This window comes from Ambystoma mexicanum, chromosome 5q (assembly GCF_040938575.1).
Source record: "Ambystoma mexicanum isolate Mex_15411 chromosome 5q, UKY_AmexF1_1, whole genome shotgun sequence".
Taxonomy (NCBI): domain Eukaryota; kingdom Metazoa; phylum Chordata; class Amphibia; order Caudata; family Ambystomatidae; genus Ambystoma; species Ambystoma mexicanum.
The window spans coordinates 1039156201-1039170290 of record NC_090933.1 but is presented as its reverse complement, the minus strand read 5'-3'; positions in this window follow the sequence as shown (position 1 = coordinate 1039170290).

Sequence of the window (14090 nt, the reverse complement as noted above, 5' to 3'; positions counted from 1 at the left end):
TCCTGCTACAGTGTCCAATATTTTAGACCATTATACAATTCATCCATTACACTCTAAATACACCATAGATGATGCACGAGAAACGTACCAAATGCGACAAACCAAAGGATCACCAATCAGCATATGGGAAAAAAGTATAGAAGCACGTGCCTTTCCTTTACACTTTCCTACTGGAAAAGAGGACGGTATGATGAAAGACCCACTCAGGTAACAGCATCAAAATACTGCTTGTTACGAATGTATTCTGAAGATCCCAGATTTTGACAAAATGTGGAATACATATTCCAACTACTCTTTGAAATTGAACTAGCAACTCTATGCTATGGAGTTGCACACATATTGAAATCAGGTACCCATTTTCAAAATATGTCAGCTACGCAATTACTACAAAAAGTGCAAGAAAAAGATGAGGTTCTACAATCAAGCATTACAAATCTGTTAGCAAACATGCGTGGTACAAAAGAATACTAGTTCCGACGTCACAGAGATGTACTTTGTATGATAAGAAACCTTGGCCCACCCACTTGGTTTGTTACATTAAGTTCTACAGAATATGCATGGGGAGATTTACATAATTTCCTATGCATATCAAACAAAAACAAAACAAACATAGATATACTAACACCTGGAGAACTCTGCTCTCTAGATCCTGTTAATGTTTCAAGAAATTTCGATCATCGCTTCATTGCTATGCTACACTTTATTTGTAATAAAACTGTTCCTCCCCTCGGAGAAGTGCAACACTTCTTTTGGAGAAAAGAATACCAAGCCAGAGGAGCACCACATATACAAATGCTTTTATGGATTAAAGATGCTCCTAAATTTGGTCAAGACAGTGATGCCACTGTTTTACAGTTTATCAAAAAAATGTCACTTGTGAAATTCCTTCACAAACCACAAATAGTGACCTTCATGCACACATTTGCAATTTCAAAGACACCAATGTGGGAATTATTGTTGTTGCAAATACAAAAACAAAGTGAAATACTACACCAAATGCCACTTTGGTTTCCCTAGACCAGTTACAGTAACAGGTCAAGTAAACAACTTCATGTCTTCAGTTAGACATAGTTTTAAAGGTAAATCACCTAATAACACATATTACATAAAAAGAACAGAAGAAGCACAATATATCAAGTATTACAATGCAATCATTGCCCTCTTATGCAATGCAAACATAGATGTGCAGTACATTGCAGACAATTCCACTGCAGTTGCACAATATGTTACAGCCTACTTAACCAAAGCAGAAAAAACAGTGCTTCAAGACCTCTGGGATGACGTATCATCTGACAAAACACTGTCACAGAAATTGTACATCGTAGGCATAAAAATGCTCTCTCATAGAGAATGTGGATGCTATGAAGCTGGAGACAGTTTTACCAGTACTGCTTTGTATGGGAAATATGAAAATATAGTATGGCTAAGTCTTGGTCCTGCTAAATGTAGAAAAATAGTTCTCAAATCATACAAGGACATAGAAACAATAGCCATAAATGATCCCAACAGCAAAGACATTTTGAAAAACAATTTACTGGACACATACTATCCAAACAGGAGTACCACTTTGGAAACCATGTGTCTATACCACATAGCCCAAAACTTCACATACAAAAATAATATAAAACCAGATGAAAAGAAAGGTAGATACAGAGTGACAAATTGTGAAGGCAGCTTAGTGAAACTTACCAAACAAATCTTAATTAATCATATCAAATTGTCATTAAAAACTCCTCAACATAAAGAACTATATTACATGTCCTTTCTACAACTTTTTAAACCATGGAGAAAAGAAGAAGAGTTACTAGATATCTATGAATCATATGAAGACGCTTTCAAAGCAAATGAAAGCACTATAACAGATGTAAACTTTACACAGTACAAAACAATGTTGCACAATGAACAGCAACACAAATAAGAACTCCAGGCCCAACTAGATGAGTACCCTCCCAACAGTAGTCAACCTTCTGTAACAGGAAGCCAAGAACCACTGGGACAGCCACTAATAGCAAATGAGGCACAATTAGCTATGACAGAAGTAGAAAACACCATGTGTCACTATGAAGAAGATACAGAAGACCTCACTGTACTGAAATCAAAACTGAACAATGAGCAGAGTACCATTTTCCAAGAAGTAACAAACGAAATTGAACATGGTGTACAACATGAAAATACAAGGTGTACCTGCCAAAACTACAAACCTATACTGCTATACGTCAGTGGTCAAGCTGGTTCAGGAAAAACATTCTTAATCAAAATCATCAGCAAGGTCCTTCAATAATTGACAAACAACAAACTTCCAGCTGTTGTAACTGCCCCCACAGGTTTAGCGGCCTACAACATAGGCGGATTACTACTCCTTCCAGTAGAACACCAAAAGAAATTTGATTATTACAAACTTTCTATAGAAGCTGCAATGGAACAATGCAGAGTTTTGAAACAAATACAAATGCTACTAACAGATGAAGTGAGCATGGTCTCCAACCTAATGTTGGCTTTGTTTCACCTCAGATTACAAGAAGTACTCAAAACAGACTACGAAAAGATCTTTGGAGGGAAACACACTATTGTTTTTGGAGATCTTCAATTGACACCAGTGAAATGTGAACCTATTTTTAAAACCTGAGGGCACAAACTCTGCCATAAAACAGTTGGCAGCACAGGAAGTGCCAACCTTTGGCAACATTTCCAATACAGAGAATTAACAGAAAACATGCACCAGTCTGCAGACATCACATACGCCAACATTTTAAAAAGTATTAGATTTGGTGTCTCAAGAAGCACAATCAATTTTAAAAACCCAGCACATCCGTGCACTCTATGGCCGTAACTCATGTGCTACTGATGTCATGGAAAAATGAGCACACAAAAATGTCAATAGTATGTCCCTGATGCCAACTCTTGCAAGCTGTTCAAAATTCAATGAAACAATGTTGAAAAAAGAAATACGACCAATAATTGAAATTTGCTCCACAGACAAACTGGGCATACATGGTTTGACACTACCCATGTGTCAACAAGCCACAACAAGACTAACTACCTTAGAAAACTCTATCTCCAACACAGCTGGTTTGGAAAAAATATTAAAATTATCTTTAAACTGTAGAGTAATGCTTAAATGTAACCTTTATGTGGAACAAGGACTAGTTAATGGAGCACTTGGTACAGTTGTTGGCTTTCAAACATACCCACGTGACAACAACATTCAGTTTGTCAATATTCTCTTTGACAAACTATCAGAAGTTAAAAGGACAGGCCGCTCAACAGCCCACTTCCTTCTTTTCAAAGCATGCATGTACGCAGAGAACAATTTTCTCTAACTCTAGCATACGCAGTCACCATTCACAAATCACAAGGTCTTACCCTAGATGAAGCATTGATAGCTATTGGGAACACAGTCTTTAAAGAAGACATCAGCTATGTACCACTATCACGCTTACATACACTTGACGGTCTATTTCTAAACAACTTTGATGCAAGTAAGGTAAATGCTGATATTCATTCTAGAATACAATAGACTACGTTCACTGTACACCCCCATCTAAAAACCTATCCTGTTCCACAAAAAGCAAAACGTTGTAAAAGAAAACTACTTCAAACAGAAACAAAACAGGATCTCACTGCAAATTCTCCAAAGAGAGTAAAATAAGCTAATACTTCATCAATTAGTACAACCAAAGAAGAATTTACTGCTCAAAGTAACTCAAGTACTTCTTCAAAGAAGCAACACACACTCCGAAAAAATGACTTGGACACAAAACTATCAGGTCCATTCAAATTTTCAAATATAACTGGTGTAAATTGCTATGCAAATGTAGCAATACATATTCTATTCCAATTGCCATCAATTATTGACAACATTTACTTACACAATACAGACCAATTGTGTTTACAAATGTTAGTCTTTCATAGAAATGCAACCAACAATCCCGACAACACCTACAGTGTTCATGGAATAATACAAGAATTGGACTACTGTGCTGGAATGGTCAAATTCACTTTAAACTCACAAGAAGATCCACAAGAATTTCTAGTGTACTTACTACAAGTACTGAAAAACAAAAACATACCTTTAAATGAAATCGTTCAGATTTCATACATGTGGAAACATACATGCACACTCTGCAACCATGCGGCACAGCAACAAATCCCTAATGAACGCTTCGTGTATGTATCAATGCCTAACTGTGAATCCATTCAATTTCAGCAACTTGTGCAAAATACAAATCATGGCAGATTATGTACTACCTGCAATTCAGATAATCGATCCACATTGCAAATACAGACACATAGTAAATACGTAATACTAATGCTTTTACGTTACAATGCAGATGGTACCAAACACAACTGCAAGCTGACTGGATTCACACAATGTCCAGTATCACTTGGTAAAATAACCTTCACAACAATAGGTATAATCTACCACGCAGGAGCCACAACCAATGCAGGTCACTACACTGCACATATAAAAAAGAATTGGGGATGGTTTGAATGTAATGATAGTACCATTACTCTAAAGCAGAGATTACCAGCATATCTTATAAACGCTTATTTAATATTCTTAAAACCAAAGTTTAATAACTAATCTGTGCATAAACATTAACATCCGGAATGGCGACCCTAGTGGTAATCAACATTGCAAGGGAACACCTACTGCACAAATTGTTTGTCAGGGTGAATGGGTAGAGCAGGATGAGAAAGTCTGGCTGCAGGAAATCAAACAACAAGTCACTGCCACAGAATTAGATACAGGGCAGGACCAGGGTCCATTACAGCAGGCACTTAGTGAATTGTATATGGCCCCAAAAGTAAAAGAAGAGCAATGTAAAATTGCCAAAATAGCAGCTTACCTGTACCTCCACATTGGAGTAATACAGGAAAAATATGTCGAAAGCCTAGATCTGGCAAAGAGGCAATTACAATTCCTGGAGAAAACCCAAACTGATCTGGACTCTGCAGAGCAAAGGGTACAAAAGAGCCAAGAATCAGAGAGAGAGACCAGACAGTACCTGACAAAATTAAAGGAAGATCTGGATCTCCTGAAGCAAGAGAAGGCAGAGCAAGATACCAACATACTGACACTGCAAAAAGAGTGTCAAGAAAGGTTGGATTCTCTACAACAGAGCCAACAAAAGCTGGAGCAGCAAATAAATTATAATAGAGCCTACGCAGGGCAGATGGTTGCCCTAGAAAATCAGATTGATGAACTAAAGGAGGAAAATAATAAATTAATAGTGAATGATCTCCGCACTCAAACAGATTTTGATGAGGAGCGCCAGAAATGACATGCCATTAGGAAACAAAGGGACGACCTGGATGAGCAGAGGGGAACTCTATTTCAAGAGAGGGATGACCTAGGCCAGGAAGTCAGCCAATTAAATACCAAGCTAGAAGAAAATCACCTTGCCCTTCAGGGACTGGGTAAACACAAAATGGACTATGAAAAGCTGTTAGAGCATACCAGGAGGGTGGAAGAAGCTCTGGCAAACAATAATCAGGCCAGTAAGAACCAAACTCAGGAGGTGAGTCTTCTGCAGCAAAGATTGGCCCAATACTCCCAATGCAGGCAGGAAGCACAGAGAGACAATGAGGCTCTCTGTGAAAAGAATGACAGGCTCCATAGACAAATAGCCATGAAGGAACAACTCATAGAGACCAGTAAGGCCTTAATAGAGGAACAAAAGGGTCAGATTCTTGCAGGTTATCAGGCAGTAGGGGCTGAAAGAGATGAGGTCAGATGGGACAGGGTAACCCCTGAACATAACCTCAGGAACCTTGGCATCAGGGACTTTAATCCCTTCAATTCCATGGACTCTGCCACCCCCATGTCCACTGGCTTATATGAACCAAGGGCCACGGGATGGTAGACTTCAACACAATGGGAAATATGGGGCTAATAGGTCAGCGCCTCCCAAAAATGGATGGGCGGGAATCTATGTACTGGTTCCCAAATACTAGGGCCATCTTCTCTGATCAGGGAGACTCCAGTGAGGGGAGAATCAGAGAACTGGATCCTCAGAAATATCACATACCTAGGGATCAGTCAGTGAAATTCAGTGGGGACTTCCATGAGACTAGGCCCACTAAGAGCATACTAAGCTAGGACAGTGGAGGGGGGAGGGTACTCAACCAATCCTGGGAGCAATGAAGAGTTAGAAGACTCTTCTGAGCGCCACAGGTCCAAAGAGACTAGGCCCCCACATTCTGCCAGCCATTCCCAAGCTTGCAGAATCCGGGAGAGTCTCGAAGATCAGACAGCCACCTCTGGTAGCAGTGCCTCTGAGTCAGAGGATGAGTGGACCAGGCTGACCAGGACTAAAAAGGCTAACAAAGTTAAGAGAGCTTTACTCAAGGATCCCCTGAAGCAGATAAAAGCTATTAGGAGTGGCATCAAGCCCTTCCACAAAAATGCCAAATATTCGGTTTGGGAGTACCTTGAATTGTTTGAACAGACGATAGAGACTTTCCAACTGAAGGACAGCCAAAGCTGTATTCAGTATGTAAAGTGGACATTTTCACCTGAGTATTCCAGCTTCTTTGTGGGGCTGGAGGATCAAAACCATTCCAGGTGGTCCACCTATAGGGCGGCCATCCTGAAACATTTTTATATTCATAGAAACCCTCAAGAGGCCCGCAAGGCTGCCTACATCCTACAATGTGGGGAAGACCAGGCCCCACAACAATTTGTCCAGGAATTGTAATGCGCTTTTGTGCAGACCACTAGAAGGGTGCGCACTGACAGTAAGGAATTAATGAACACCTTATTTCATGCTCTCCTCAAATACATTATGACCCAGCTAGTGAGGGACTTTCAAAAGAAAAGATCACTAGACTGGATCATTGAACAAGCAACACGCATCTATGAAGTGCAGGAGCCACTAGAAAGTTAAGATATTAGCAAAAGCCCCAAACCAACACCCCTGCTGCTGCCAAGGTGGCAGAGGTGAAGGTTGCCCCCATTTTAGATCTGGAGATGGGGGGGGTCTAAAAACCTTCCCGCACAGAATCCGACCAACCCCAGACCCAGAAGGCCCTTGGGCCAATCCCAAACAGTGAGTCAGGGAGGTAACCCCACAAATGAGACCCCTAACTCCCCGGACTACATCAGCCCATGCTACAAGGGCAACAGACCAATCCTGGGCTATGTGTGGACTCCCCCAGGCCAAGGGGGGGGAATCCAACCAGACAGCTGGAAAACCAGGAAACTTATCTCCTCACTTTCCTCAGGAGGGTAGTAATCCCCAAATGCCAGACCAAATTTTTTTCCCCGGTACCTGCCAAACTTCAACCCCCAAAACAACCCATCCTTCTTTGCCCAATTGCCTGAGCCCAGACAGCCCAATCTGGGAGAGGGGAGGCCAAGGGTGGAGGGGTACCCAAACTATCCTAACCAGGGGTATTATGTATGTGAGAAGGGATAGTTACCCTTTCCGGGATCAACCCAGGGTAGACCAGAGGACCCCGTACCAGCCAGAGCGGGTGTCCCAACTGGAGCGCCAGGTCCAGAACATGGCACCGGATCTGGGTCGCATGCTGAGGGCTCAACAGAACCCTCAAATGAGCATGGCGGCCCAGAACTCCTCAAATCCAGGGTCTGGTGCTCCAGAACAATGATGGGGGAAGAACCCTGACAACCCACTGGTTTCCAGGGAGGAGGCACAAGGGGAAGGGGGGTGTAAAGCCTTAGAGGAAGTTTCCTTCCCCACTTGTGAAAAGCCCCTGGAAACCAAGGAACCAGAACCAAAATCTCCTGCCCCCGAAATTCTGCAACCCAAGGAACAGAGGTGGGTAGGAGAAATAAAGAGCCTAAAAAGGCCCATTTTGTGGAAGAAGTGCAAATCTTCCAGTTTGAAGGATAGGGGTCCTCAGAGGATTCTAGGAAAATGATCTTCTCCTTCAGGGATGGGAGAACCCCTTCCACAGAAAAATGGGTCCCAAAGGATCCCAATCCAGACTGAATAGATGTGGGGACCGAGTTAAAACCGCCCATCATCAAACCCCAGAATGGCCAGCACGAAAATCCCCTTGTTCAAACCCATTCTGGTGACTACGTCCAAAAGGGGGGGAGCAGCCAGAATCAGAAACAGGGGAGTCCAAAACTTCCCCCATATCTAGCTGTCACCTTTTTCTTACAGGTTCCCAAGATCCCAAACAGAATCCTGCCCAAATCACCTCTCTGTCAGTATCCAAAGCAAAGAAATTAACCCACCAATTAGCCAAAAATGTGCCTTATCTTTGCCCCCTTGAGGAAAAGGAGGGAAGATTTTATGCCCCGGTCCAAATACAGGGGCAGTGTACAATGTTGGCACTGGATCCCAAGCCACCCTTCTGTCAAAAATGGGCCTTTGATCAGCTGAATTCGGGAAGAGGAGAGAAATACCAAATTCCTCTGACCCCTCTTCCTGGACAACTTCAGAACTTCGATGAGAAGGAAATTCCTGTCGAGGGGACTGCGGATTTAGACATTAAAATTGGGCGACACAAGGTGAAGCACCCGGTCATAGTTGTGACTCCAGAGGGCACACCATGCTTACTAGGGAATGATATCCTGTGTAGATTGTCTCCCCTCATAGATTGTGTAAACAAGGTCCCCTCGACCCAGACTAACGACCAATAAATTGAAACAGAGTGTCAACCATGTTAGTTTAAATGGCACATGCCACATGGTTGAACAAAAACCTGACCAAATTGAATTTAATTTCTTGAATAACCAAATCCCAGACGTGACAGTAATTGCAGTAGGACAAAAAACTGGTGATGGGGAGTCCTCCCTATTTCTGAAAATCAACCTTCCTTCCAGTCTAAGGTGGCATTCCACACTGGAAGGAAACGCTCTGAAATTCTATACCAATTCACAATCAGAAAATCCCATTCCTATAGTCCAAAAAGATGAGAAATCAGCTCAAAGCTTGGCTGATATTCAGAACATTGGAGAGCAGTTGTTCATCCCTATTCAGTTAAATGAGGGGAAGGACTCTGTTCTCGCCTCAGTATGTGTGAACAATGGTAAGAGTTTCATCAGCGAGGCCATGTTCCGCAAACTCCCAAAAGATCCAGCCATTCCCACATTTAAACTGTTAGACAAATGGGAAATGGACCTGGAAACACGCAATTCCAAACATCTCCTGCCCAGCAGTTGTATGCTCAAAATCTCCATAGGCAACAAGAGCATAGTCCATAATTGTTGGGTCGTGCGAGATGTCCCTGCTGCATTTTATTTATTTATTTATATTTTATCTCAAACGCTTTGTCATTAGTTTGGACCTAACAAACTTCAAATCTTGGTTCCGATTAGCGGGCAATCCCATGGACTTTGATGACCCAGAGAAAGCATTTCCATCAGCTCAACTGCTGCCATATGCAGTTGAAATTCAGATTGGAGAGGAAGTCACCATCCCAGCACGGACCCGATAATTCTCACTGGAAGTAAAAATTAAGAGATGACAGAAACTGAAAAGTCCTGACGCCTATGTCGATCTCAATGCTCATTTCCAACAGCAAGGCTTGTGGGTAAACCCAACACCACTAATCAACATAGAACACAACACCATTCCAATAGAGGTGGATAACAGCGACCTAAAGAGTATCACTCTGGGCGCAGGCACCATTATTCGAATGGTGGTTGAGGACCAACATTTTTCCATAGATTTAGGTAACAAACTGTTAGGACCAATTCCAAAGAACTGTTTTGACAGTTATAGCGACGATGACACAACACAAGACAGGATTGTCACATGGCATGGGGGGAATTTCCTGGTGTACTCTTCCTGCCCTTATGGTAAGGAAGATGTGACCTGTAACTTCAGGAGGGATGAGGTGATCTATCAAGTCCACCAAGACGGCCTTCCCCACCTGAAACCATTAGTCCAAGTCAGTACTCTGACCAGGGACTTCTCCACCCAGCTGGAGGAGGCCGCTGAGATAGCCAAACCGGAAGTCTTTCCAGGCTTCAGGCAGATGGTTGAAGAGAGAATCAACCTAGCTGATGCCTGCGACACTCTGGAGCAAAAGCAAAAATTTAAACAAGTTTTCTTAGATTTTCAAGATCTTTTTGCAGTGGACTCATATGACTGGTCGCTCCGACATCCACACAACAACAATTCCCACGGACCCTGGAATGACTCCAGTGTTTGTGAAGCAATATCGCTTGTCTCTCGCATCAATGGCGTCCCTTACTGAAATAATTAAGAACCTTGAGTCCTGTGGGGTAATTCGTTCATTCCACAGCACCTTCAACCATGCGGTGCTGGGGATTTTGAAAAAAAACGGCCAGTGGAGACTCTGTGCTTACGTAAGGGAGCTCAAGAAACGGGTCTACATTTCCAGATGGCCTCTTCCCTACATTGACCAATGGCTGGCCCAGATCCAGGGGTCACAGGTATTCACTGCCATTGACCTGACCAATGGGTACTGGACTGTGCCTGTCAGTAGGGAGGCCCAATACAAGCTGGCCTTTACCTTCAGGGGAAAGCAGTACACTTAGACCCGGACTCCCTTCGGATACATCAACTCCGGCAATGAATTTAACATCTTTCTACATAAGGCCATGCCCGACTTGGGTGAAAGGGGTAACCTGGCCTATGTAGACGATATTCTAGCCAAAAGCTCAACTGTGGAGGAATACATAGCGGAGATCTGTTATTCTCCTGACACAGTTGAGGGCTGCCCGAGCAAAACTCTCTTTCCAAAAGGCACAGTGGTGCAGAACCCGTGTCAATTATTTGGGGCATGAGATTACTCCTGAGTAGAAGCCCTCCAGAAAATAAAAGACCCCACAACTATGCGGGAACTAAGGAGCCTCCTTGTACTAACTAATTATAGTAGAATGTTCATTGAGGATTATGCAGAGATCACAAGACCCCTGATCCATCTTTTGTAGGGGGGGTCAAGTGGGAGTGGGGCCCAGAACAAGCCAAGGCAGTAAGACAACTCAAAAGAAGCCTCTCACAAGTGCCTTGCCTAGCTTACCCTGTCAAAAACAAGGACAGGGTCAATAAAATCATCTCCTATGCGAGTAAGAAAGGTGAGTAATTCCTGAATTACTTCCTGGTTTCTGCCAATGCAAGGCTTTCCTGTGGAGGTCAGATATGGCCAAAACAAGAAGAGTCCCCTCGCGCAAGGTCTGGCTGACTTGCATGATTGTGCCAAAGAAAACTGTCTCGAAGACGAAAGTCTTAAAATCAAGGACAACATGGAGACATACCTTAATTCCCCACACAAAGTCTATGAAGAAGACAAGTGTGAGGGAATGCCCACTGTCTACATGGATGGGTGCTCTTACCATGTTGACAACAATGGGGAAAAGGAACTTGTGACCGGCGTCGGGAACGCATGGGTGAATGATGCCCTAGAACCCTCCGCTGGGTACAAGATTGGTCCCCGAAGTAGTCAAGTGGCAGAGTTGATGGCTGTGTATCAAGCCATCCTCACTGCTGTCCAACATCAACTCCACGAACTGGTCATAATCACTGATTCGGATTATGTATGAACGGGTTTGTGGAACACCTGGTTAACTGGAAAACCAGAGGCATGCTATGTTCTAATAATAAACCCTTAAAACATGGAAAATTAATACAAAATATTGATGATCTGGTCACCTCGAATGGGTTGACCATCTACTTGAAAAAGATCAATGGTCATTCTAAAGTAGAGGGACCAGACAAAACTGGAAATGACCTAGCTGATCAGCTGGCCAAAACTGGAGCCATCCAAGGGGATCTACTTGAGATCGAGTCCATGTTGGGGGAAATCCAGGTCACTACTATCACTAGGTCTGAGACAAATGCTCACAATGAACTCTCAACTGCATAATGGAGTAAGGAGACACCAGATGCTGATTTGATTACGGCTCAAAAAGGGGATCCAATAATTGATACGTTTTATCAACACATTGAGGACCCTGACAACTTTCCCCTGACGAATACCGATTTCATTGGGAAGGAGGACCCCAGAGTGTTGATGAAATGTCCAAATATGTTCCGAATCCTAGACGGTTTGTTGGTGAGGAAATCCATAGCTAGCCATGACCAGTGGATGCTCCCTACCTCATTCCGAAGCCTGATGCTATGTCACGCCCATGATGCAGCCACAGCCGGTCATCGGGGGTTTCATATAACACTAGAAATCTTGTGAGAGGTTGCAGACTGGCCACACATGGGGCAGGACCATGACCAATACTTGAATGGGTGTCTTGTGTGTGCACAATTTCAGCCAACATCACTCACACACCGTGCTCCCCTCTAAAAGAGGGGGTTGACACTGCCTTGGTCAGATTTACAAGTTGATTTTATCAGGCCCATGATTCGCTCCTCTAGGGGGAACAAGTACATGTTGACCATAACATGCTTGTTCACTAAATGTGTGGAATGTCTCCTGGCCCCAAATTGCAAGGCAGAAACAGCAGCTGCCCTGATGATCAATCACATCTTCTCGCTTTTTGAACTACCCCAAAGGATTGAGTCAGACCGAAGTAGTCACTTCACTAGCGAAGTGATGACAAAGATGTGGGAGATACTTGGGGTCAAAGGGAAACTACACATTGCCTACCGGCCATCCTCTAGTGGTGGATTTGAGAGATACAACAAAACTATTGTGAGCATATTAAAAAAGTTTGGGGCAGATTCTGGGCCAAGTTGGGACATTCGACTACCCCTTGTCCTGATGGCCATCAGATCTACCCCTTCTTCTCAACAAACATTTCTCCATTTGAGCTGATGACTGGACGAAGGATGGTGCTACCCCAGCATCTGCTCTACAGAACACAAGAGCAGAGCTTGATAAATGCCTCAACAACTCATGAGTATGTTGAGTATCTGAGAAAACACCTTCAACATACTTTTGCCTATGCTCAGTGGAATCTAGAAAGATCTGCAGACAGTATGAAGACCCACTATGATCTTAAGACAACTAGAAAAGAATATCAAGTAGGAGACCGGGTCTACTTGTGCAATTTCCAAAAGAACCAAGCCAAAGAGGGCAAATTCCTCCCAAGTTGGCGGGGTCCTTTTGAAATTGTGGACAGAATATCACCAGTTGCGTACAGAATCCTCATCCCCAAGGGCAGTTTGGCAGAAGGGGAAGATAAGTGGGTCCACATAAACCAGCTCAAGAGATGCCATCCCAGGCATAATTTGCTGCAAATAGAAGAGCCAACCGGAAACCCAGAGGGGGAAATTCTGGCAACCTAGAAGAATCCACTTGTTAAAACCATTAGTAAATACAGGCAGGGAATATTGTAAATTGTATTCAATGTATGCATCTGCCCCACTACACCCTAGGGGAGTAGTAGTGGGGAAATTTCCATAACCATGCTCTGTTCTGTCTCCTAGCATTGGAACTAAGAATTTCTAATTACCAAGGAGGACCACTCGGGGACCGGGAGGAAAGACCCAAGGAGCCCAGAGTACCGTTCCATACTCCCAACCAGAACCAGCAAGACTCTTGATCAGAACCGGCGAGGAGAGAGTGTCTATCCAGCACTGATGGAGAAGCAGCTGAATTTCTCCACTTGGACCAGAAAAAAGAACATCCCAATCTCCCAACTTCCACTTGACGGGCGGTCAAACTCAAGTCGGGAGGGGGGCTTTGTGGGATGTATTGACCCACTTTTGCACTGCTATGCTGCATCACTCTGTTATGATGGCGCCAGAAACAGCAAAACCCTTGTGCGCCTCAAAACCCTTGAAAATCGCGCTTTTCCACGCACAAAAAGATGGCTGCCCAATATGCCACGCATGTTGTCGGTGGTGGAACAGAGCTCTCACTACTGAAATGTGTCACTGGCCTCCGCAACAATTGACAGTGGAGTGCAGAAGGAAAAAGCAGTGCTTTGCTAAATGAAACTCCAAGATTGCTTTAAATCTCTTTTTCTTTGCTGCTGTAACTTCAGAATGCCGGTAAAAAACACCTTACAAGGTCCTGAAAAGCTGAGAGCATAAAGAGATTTCCACAGCAAAAGTGGCCTGTCTGTGGATCTATCAAACATCTCTGTGCAGCAGAGGGCTGCTGGGATGACAGCTGTCAGGGGCCTGCCTGATTAAACCTTAACATGTATAAACTGAAAATCAAATGTTTACAATCTAAAACGCCTG